Source organism: Populus trichocarpa, chromosome 10 (assembly GCF_000002775.5).
Source record: "Populus trichocarpa isolate Nisqually-1 chromosome 10, P.trichocarpa_v4.1, whole genome shotgun sequence".
Lineage (NCBI taxonomy): Eukaryota > Viridiplantae > Streptophyta > Magnoliopsida > Malpighiales > Salicaceae > Populus > Populus trichocarpa.
Window position 1 is genome coordinate 1307466 of NC_037294.2, and position 9424 is coordinate 1316889.

General features: G+C 34.7%; 1 long non-coding RNA gene across 1 annotated transcript; it reads left to right on the top strand.

Moving 5' to 3' along the window:
- The first annotated feature begins 5809 nt into the window (after nucleotides 1-5809).
- On the top strand, nucleotides 5810-9131 carry LOC112325508 (uncharacterized). Its single transcript, XR_002979513.2, has 3 exons — nucleotides 5810-5987; nucleotides 6621-6729; nucleotides 8970-9131. It is a non-coding gene; the product is annotated as an uncharacterized LOC112325508 (long non-coding RNA).
- The last annotated feature ends 293 nt before the right edge of the window (nucleotides 9132-9424 follow it).

The window sequence follows — 9424 nt, forward strand, 5'->3', positions numbered from 1 at the left end:
TATATTTTGTAACACGAAATATTTATTACTTGAAATGCCACAATCACGAAATAATTACTTGAAATAATTATAGATCATGGATGATATATTTTGTAACACGAAATAATTACTTGAAATGCCACAATCACCGACGTCCATACCGACGGATATAAGTCCGTCGGTATTTCACAGAGAGTTCAAAAATAATTACTTGAAATGCCACAATCACCGACGTCCATACCGATGGATATAAGTCCGTCGGCATTTCACAGAGAGTTCGAAAATAATTACTTGAAATGCCACAATTACCGACCCTAATACCGACGAATATAAATCCATCGGTACGTTGTCGGCGGGTCAAGTTTACCGACAAATTTACCGACGGACCATGCGAATTCCAAAGGGTTGTGCATTAAATGCATCTCTGACCGCGTCATCTTGCCAACGGAATTACCGACGGACCACGAAAAATATGGAGGGTCATTAAAAATTTTGGTGCGAAATTCAAAATTTACCGATGGATTTTTGACACTTCACCGACGGAATAAATTAAAATAATAATTAATTTTATATCCATCGATGAATCCGTCGGTAAAACTGCCATATAAGTTCCAGCGACCGCCCTTTCAGTTCATTTTTTCTTCTCCTTCGTTTCTCACCTTAAGATTTTGATTTTTTTCCTCTCCATTCTTCAAAGCTTTCACCTTCAATCTCTAGCAAGTTTTCTTGTAAATCTTCATCAGTTTAAAAGGTATGTGTTTCTTCTATTTCATTTTACTTTAAGGGTTTTTGTTTTTGCTATTTTTTTTTGTTATGTTATTTGTTTTGGTGTATTTTTTATAATGTAGATAAAATCTATAGTTTTTTTTGCATAATTCATTGCTAAAGTCTATAGTTTGTTTTTAGAATTTATTGAATATGTTTTATTGTTGTATTGGCATAATTATTATTAGTTATTTTGTTGAATATTTATTGTTAATGTTGAATTTACCATAGAATTACTAATTGAATATGTTGGAATAATTATTAATTTTACTCTATTATTGCATAATTTGTGTTTAATTTTTTCCATTTATTTTGATTGTTATTCTAGAGTTTTTTTTTTAATTTATTGTTTTGTTGTATTGGCATAATTATTGAATAATTTTTTGAATTGTAATTGTTAATGTTGAATTTACCTTAGGATTACTAATTGAATGTTGGAATAATTAGTATAGATTGGGTCAATTGGTTGTGGCTTTTGTTAATATGTGTAGGTTTGTGGATTTGGGTAGTATTCAGTATAGGGGAGATGTTGTCGAATTGTTTTTTTAACATTTGAATTTAATTATATAATTATTTGTATAAAATTGTGGAGATGCGCAGAATGAAAACCAGAGTTGGTCGCTCACGTACGGTCGCAGCTAGTTCGTCTAGCAACGATGATGATATTTCCTTAGGTGCCTCTCAAGGAGAGGCACCTACACCACCTGCGCCGTCAACCGATGCTGCCTCTTCCAGCGCTACTTCACAGCGCAGAGGCGGGGTGCCTTCACAACGGAATCAATTTACCCGCAAGTACGAGGCACAGTGGAAGGACGACCTTTCAATGTAAGTTTGTTAAGGTTTTATTTTTTAAAAAAAAAAATTACAACATAATTTATGAAGTAATCACTATTTAATTTATTTCATTTATTTTCAGGTTTACAAACATTGAGGCCGCCCGAGTAATATCATCGGTGTTTAAATCGTCGATGGAGATTCCATTGTTTCAATGGAGTCAGATATCTAAGCATCCTGAATGGATGCCTCAAATCAATGCATGGTTTGACAGATTTCAGGTTGGTGTTAATTTATAATTTTCAGCTTATTTTTAATAAATTATTAATATTATTGTAAATAAATTATTATTTTTATTTAAACTTGTTTATTTATACACAGCACAAATTCTGCTGGGACAGTGAGCATAACACTGTTGTGAGGAGGGTGTGGGAAAATCACGCGGCAACTAGGTAAGATCGAAAACAATACAAGATTTTTTTTAGACAAAAATTTATGTTTCGGAATGTAATTTTTGGTTGTGTGAAGTAGGTTGCGTGATTTTTGGTATGAAGCACAAAAAAGGGCAAAAAAAACCGCGAGGAATAGGGGTTTCCAAGGCTAGAACGATGTTGCGGTTTGGAGGGATTTCAAACCGATATACATCCCGGAAGATATATGGCCGCACTATCTTGAGCACGTGACGTCTGAGCGGTTCACACGACGCTCATAGTCTGGTGCTGGCAACCGGAATCGGCCAATTCATGGCTCGGTGACAACGCACACTGGCGGCTCCATTCTGTTTGCTGCACATGCGAAACGGATGGTAAGATTAATTTAAATGAAATATATCGTTAAATTAAGTTGTTGTTAATATATCTTTTTTCTTTATAGGCTGCATCTCTTGGACGTGAGCCGAGCCCAATGGAGCTGTTTGTGGAGACGCACGTGCGGAGTCAAGACCGCCAAAAAGGGGCGCAACAGTTCGTTGATAACCATTCTCAACATTTCGTGGTATGTTTGTTCGACCATTTTATTTTGTAAGTTATTATGTTTATTGAATTGAATATGATGATTACTTTTTTTAATTTCAGGAGACCTATAATAATCGATTGAGGGAGAGATATGGGGACGATATTTTGACCCATCCAGAATTCGATTCGGATTTGTGGATGGAGGTTGGATCGTCAGGTGGACCCGATAAAAATCAGGTTTACGGGCTCTCCAACACTACGGCTGACAACTTGCGGTCGACCCGTAGTGTTTCAACCGTTGGGAGCTCCCAATCAATATCGAGCTCCCAATCTAAAAAGTTCGTGGCCTTGCAGCAACACACGACTCAGCTCACCTACAAATACGACCACCTATCAGCGGAGTACGCACAACTCAAAGCGTCGCATGCACAACAAAGAACGGAGTCTGAACAAATCAAAGCGCAAATCAAAGCGTCTCAAGCACAACAAAAAACGGAGTATGAACAACAAAAAGCGGCTTATGAACAACAAAAAGCAGCTTATGACCAGCTTCGCGAAATGGTCATGAACATGGCAACACATAGTGGAACATGTGCGCGTAATCCTTTTTCGCCGTATAACCACCAGCCTCCTCCTCCAGGATCTCATCCTCCTCCTCCAGCTCCACCTTTATATTAATTTGTAATAAACATTATTTACCTTTAAAACTTCATTTAATATTTTTTTTGAAACATATTCAGTTTGTAATGAATATTATTTGACTTTGATTTTTTTTTGTTGATGTTTAATATAAATTTTATTTGCATAATTGGTTTTTATTACCATTAATTTATATAGTTTTATATTATATATTCTAAATAATTTTTTAAAAACAAATTTAGAAAAACTATTACCAAGGGTTTTACCGACGGAATTAATCTGTCGGCATCTGACAGTAGCATTCACCGACGCATTTACAGACGAATATATTCGATCGGTATTATAAACACTCACCGACAGCCTTACCGACAGACTTAATCCGTCGGCCTTTGACCCACACTTACCGACGAATTCACAGACGGATATATTCGGTCGGTATTTCATACACTCACCGACAGATTTACCGACGGTAAGTAGCCGTCGGTAAATCATGATATCACCGACGTAATAAAAATCCGTCGGTATATTTCAAGCGGGAATCATTTTTTTTGGCGCGCAAATTCCGGCTGTAAAACCATCGGCAAATGATTTTTTTGTTTTGCCGACCAATATAGCGACGGAATGGGGAATCACCGACGAAAGGAAAGCCGACGGAAGTAATCCGTCGGTGATGACGTCGGTAAATAAATCACCGACGAACTGCTAATCACACACCGACAGAATATGTCTGTCGGTAAAATTGTGAAATCTTGTAGTGAGGTCTATGGATACACCAACTATGACACTTCAAAGCTTTGAAGTGAGTTCTTCGGTATATCAAAGGTACTGTTGATTTTGGCTTGTTTTATGGATATTCTAATAGCTTTGATCTTGTGGGTTACAATGATAGTGATTGAGCTAGATATATGGACGATAAAAAGAGCACTATTGGTTTTGTTTTCTACATGGAAGACACAACGTTCACATGGTGTTTAAAAAAGCAATCTATAGTCACTTTATCAACATGTGAAGTTGAATATATAACTACTACATCATGTGTTTGTCATTCCATATGGCTAATAAGATTATTGAAAGTATTACGGATCCCATAAGAGAAGTCTACATAGATTTATGTGGACAACTCATTAGCCATTGCCTTAGCTAAAACTCAAGTTTTTCATGACAGAAATAAGTACATTGACACAAGATTTCATTACCTAAGAGATTGCATTACAAACAAATTGAAGCCAAGTATGTAAAGGCACAAGAGCAAGTTGCAGATATTTTCACAAAACTAGTTGAATATGATGTTTTTACCAAAATAAGAGATTTGCTACGAGTTATGAAGAAATCAAGTTTAGGAAGGGGTTTTGAAAATTGAACTCGATTTCTTGTTTTTATAAAGAATAGAGGAACCGATCCACTGGTAGGGAACTAGTCGATTTGTAAGCCCCCGTAAATAAAAATAAATAATAATAATAAAAAAACACATAGGTTCGAAGTAATGAGGTTTCGATGAGTAATGGATATTCGTATGAAAGAAATGAATAAATAATAGGAATGGCAATAAATGTGTCATGTGAGAGAGAGAATGATCTCCATAAACAAATTTAAAGGTATTTTTGAAGTAAAAAAGAGAGTCATGATTTTTTAGTTTAAAACTTGTAACGTTGGCGAAACCAGTGACGAGTTTCAATGGATAAAAGAATAAGAAAGAAAAACCAGAAGATATGTAAACCCCGGTAAAAAAAAAAAACTTATTTTGACAAATTAGTGATAAATGTGGTAATATTGAATTTATTAAGTATAAATTAAGGGGAAATGTCATGAGGATCTAAGTAAATGAATTAATGCATGAAATTCAGATTTTAGCGTAAAATACACTGATTGTCTAGTTTTACGGTATCAATGATATATCTCAATCCGACCGTTGGATCGGGCTGAAATTTTATAAGGAATCTCCAGACATATTGTTTTATATTAGGTTCCAATTTCATGTCAATCGGAGTTTGGGAAGGCTTTACGAGAGTACTGAAAATCGGGTAAATTAAAGAAGATGACACAAGGGGCATTAATAAGGGCATTTTTGTAATTTATCAAGACAAATACTCTCCTCTCCTCTCTTTAAAAACAGAGCACGTCCTCTGCAAATGGAAAAACAGGAGGGAGACCATTTGTTTTGTCCCATTTTCTTCATTTTCTCTTCATTTCTTCAAGCTAAATCAAAAGGGAGTGTTCTTAGGAGGATTATATCCAAGAAAACAAATTAAGTGACAACTTAGAGAGTTATAGAGCTTGAGAGAAACAAAGGGAAGAAGCTAGAAATTGGAAGAGGACATGATTTTTGTAAATTTTTGCAAGAATTCATTGAAATAAGTTAAAGTAGCTAAGGTAAGCAACATACCCTTTAGTAATTTCATTTTTCTCTCTTGTTCTTGCATGAGGAGAAGAAAACCTCTTGTTCTTGTGAATTTTGAGATTAATTGCATGATAATGGCTTGATTTGCTGAAAAATAAAAGGAATAAATTGATTTGAAATTATGAGTTTTGGGATTGCAACAGGGCAGGAACTTCGGCAGCCATATTTTGACTTGCCACCGTTGGATTAGATTGATTTTTGGATACGTTATCATACTCAATGTCACCTACATTCTGACCGGAGGGATTGTAAATAGCAGACTTCTTTTGAGGGCTGTCACCAGAGGAACATTTCTGGAAAATCATCCTTCAAGATAGCCTTGTTCGTCGGACGTTATATCATTGTTTCACCGTTGGATTGGTCAGGATTTTGGATATGTTGTTCATCCAGATGTTATATAAATTCTGAACGGTTAAGATCGGAAACAAACATTCCTACCAGAAATTGTACTTCCCGAACAATAGGTCTCCAATTTTCAGGTTAGTCCGGTATTGTTCTGATATCGGGAGATTTAACCGTTGGATGTATGTTAATTTTGGATATGTTATTCTAATGATTATGATGTATAATTACACCATTTGGATTTATTGAATTCTAAATTTACAGAATGATGTTTTAAGTTTGGTTTGAGAAATATAGAATGAGAATTTGAGGTTTAGCATAAAAAAGTATGTTTTGGGACTAAGGATAATGGCAATGGGTTTAATGATGATGGTTGTGTTTGTGTTGTGTTTGAGTCATGTTTGATGTGTTGATAAGTGATGGTATAGTTAAATTCTATAAAGAATAGTGATTGATTAATACTTTGGTTGTGTTGGAATGAGAAATCATGGTAAGGGATGTTGTAAGTTGAATTATGATATAAGGAATCATTTTGAGTGTGCTTTGGAAAAATTTGGCATGTGTAGTCATTGATGAAATTTAAGTTAAATTACATTGTTTGGTGATAGATTAAATGTCTTGGGACTTTAGAAAATCGGTGACGAGAATTCATGTCTTTGAACATCCATGGAAATTGTTTACGGAAGTATTTGATTTTGTGAATTTATGAATATTATGAATAAATCGGGAAGATTCAAATATTGATTCAAGATGTTATATTAAAAATGTAGGAGAAGCATTCACTCGACTTCTTAAGAGCTCGTATAGTAGGAGCTTAAGGAGGGATTGCAGGAGGGACACAACAACAACAAGGAAGAGCGAGTTGAGCTTCTGCAGCTGGTAGGTGTTCTATACCTACACTTTTTACGTAGCGTTAATTTACCAACTTATTAAATTCTTGGTCTTTGCGTCAATGGGTGAAACCACAAAGAGAAAGGATAAAGTGAAATAAACGAGAAATTAAAAATGGATTTGAGTACTTGATTGGGTTAAGAATATGAATTACACTAATAGACTTCGTTGATGATCGTTCCTCGAACTTGATTAGCCGGTCCCGAATGCGGAGGCTAATGATGTTAGTAAGGTTTACTAACATCGGCATAATAATCCATCGGCATAATCATCCCTGAAAATGAGGGATACTGAATTTGATTAACTATTCGGGTGAGAATAGTTAATGATATCGACCGGTGTTGTTGATATCGGCAATCACACAAAACTTGATTAGCCGGTCTCGAATGTGGAGGCTAATGATGTTAGTAAGGTGTACTAACATCGGCATAATAATCCATCGGCATAATCATCCCTGAAAACGAGGGATACTAAACTTGATTAACTATTCGGGTGAGAATAGTTAATGATATTGACCGGTGCTGTTGATATCGGCAATCACACGAAACTTGATTAGCCGGTCCCGAATGCGGAGGCTAATGATGTTAGTAAGGTTTACTAACATCGGCATAAACATCCATCGGCATAATCATCCCTGAAAATGAGGGATACTGAATTTGATTAACTATTCAGGTGAGAATAGTTAATGATATCGACCGGTGTTGTCGATATCGGCAATCACATGAAACTTGACTAGCTATTCCTAAAGTGAAAGCTAATGATGCCAAGAATCTTGACATCAACATTTCCGGAAATATTCCAAGATATTATGGAAAGAAAAATCTGATTGGCTATTTCAGGTTAGAAATAGTCGATGACATCAATCAGTGGTATTAATTTTGACATTTACAATGAATTTGATTAGCCGATCCAGATATGGGAGACTAATAACACTAATGAAAATTTATTAGTGTCAGCATTCCCTTCCAAGTTTTAGGGGAGAGGTATTATAATGATATTTCTGATATGGAATAATTAAAAATATTAATGAAATGGGGATTGACATCTTGATAGGATTATTCTTTCGGCCTTGAAGAGGCGGATATTGATTGAAAATTATGGAATAAGATGGGCGAAGGAACTAGTTACCCGGTGATGGGCTAGTGGCATCAGTTTTGTTTTCTAATGACCGGAATATGCAACTTGAGTTAAACTTACTTGTGTGGTGTTAATATTGCCGGGATGATTGACTTGTCAGATTATAAATGGAATGTTGGATGACACCTAACTATTAAAAAAAAAAATGGTAATTTGAGTTTATGTTATGGATTATTGAAGAAATTAAAAAAAAACTGATGAAGATCTAAATTCTTGTGAAGCATGGAGGCAAATATCGTATCGCTTGAGACGTGAGAATAGAAGTCCATTAACCATGGTAGGTGTTATACACTTGAGGAATGCAATGCTATATATACATATATGATGTATTTTGAATGAATTGATGAATTGTAATTGATATAATTTGAGAATCATGTACTGCGCACATGGAGGATGTCAAAGAAATTATGACTAATAATGTAAATATGTTGTATTAAGGATTTGTGTTGTTGTTGGCATGACAAGAATTTGGTGATAATTATAATAGTGTAATAAAATGCCAATAATAGTGATAGATAATGAAATTTGGCCTTAATTATAGTGGTTGAATGAGATTAGGTTGATGAATTAAATAGAATGATGTATGTATGATATTCATATTATTTAAAGATGGGTCGGATGTGAATATTGTGAAAATGATGGTAGGTTCCATAATAATGAGAGATTTTACTGAAAATCTAAAGAAACATTGGAATGTGTCGAAATGGGCACAAGAAATATGTAAGTTGAATATATTTATAAACAAAAATTGGACCGAAATCATGACGAGTTTGACGATTTATATGGAAAAGCCATAATGGGTATAATAGATGTTGGGATTGAAATTGATATAAAGAGATAGAGTAAGAGAGAGAGAAATCACGTGGTAGATATTATAACAAATTAAATGCACTCGTGAGGTGAAACGAGATATAAAATGAAAATGTTAAATGATTCTAGGAAAGATGAATAGAGACGTAATAATGGAAGGACAAATGAGAATTTCAAGGAACTATAATTGCATATCGTTGAATATATGTTTAATTACCGGTGCATGTATTGTGTGATTTTCCTTTTATGCTATATTTATTATATACATTATGAAATTGCAGGTCCTTCAGATTCACGCCAGGAGTAGCGTTTTAGGTCCTCTAGTCTCCTTTTGTATGATTGAATAAGAAGATGAACATTAATGTATTTTGTCTTTAAGGAACTAAATGACTTAATATGTAATAGTACTCCTTTTACATTAAGTGTCGGGACATAAAAATGTACTATTCTGTATTTGTAATCTTAGTTTGTTTACTTCCAATTATTATGAATTATGTGTGTAATTATTATGAATTATGTGTGTTAATGGGAAAGAAATGAGCATGCGAAATGTGAGGCATGTACCATGAATGATGTGCTGTTGAGGTTCTACATGATTATGATATGATGGAGAAATGAGTATAACTGTACAGGATGATTGTCGATAACTTGGGACTCCAGGTATAAAGGAAACTCTGCCGAAATTTCAGTGAAAATTTCGGCAAGTCTCAGATAAGTTCGGTGGATGAAAAAAAAA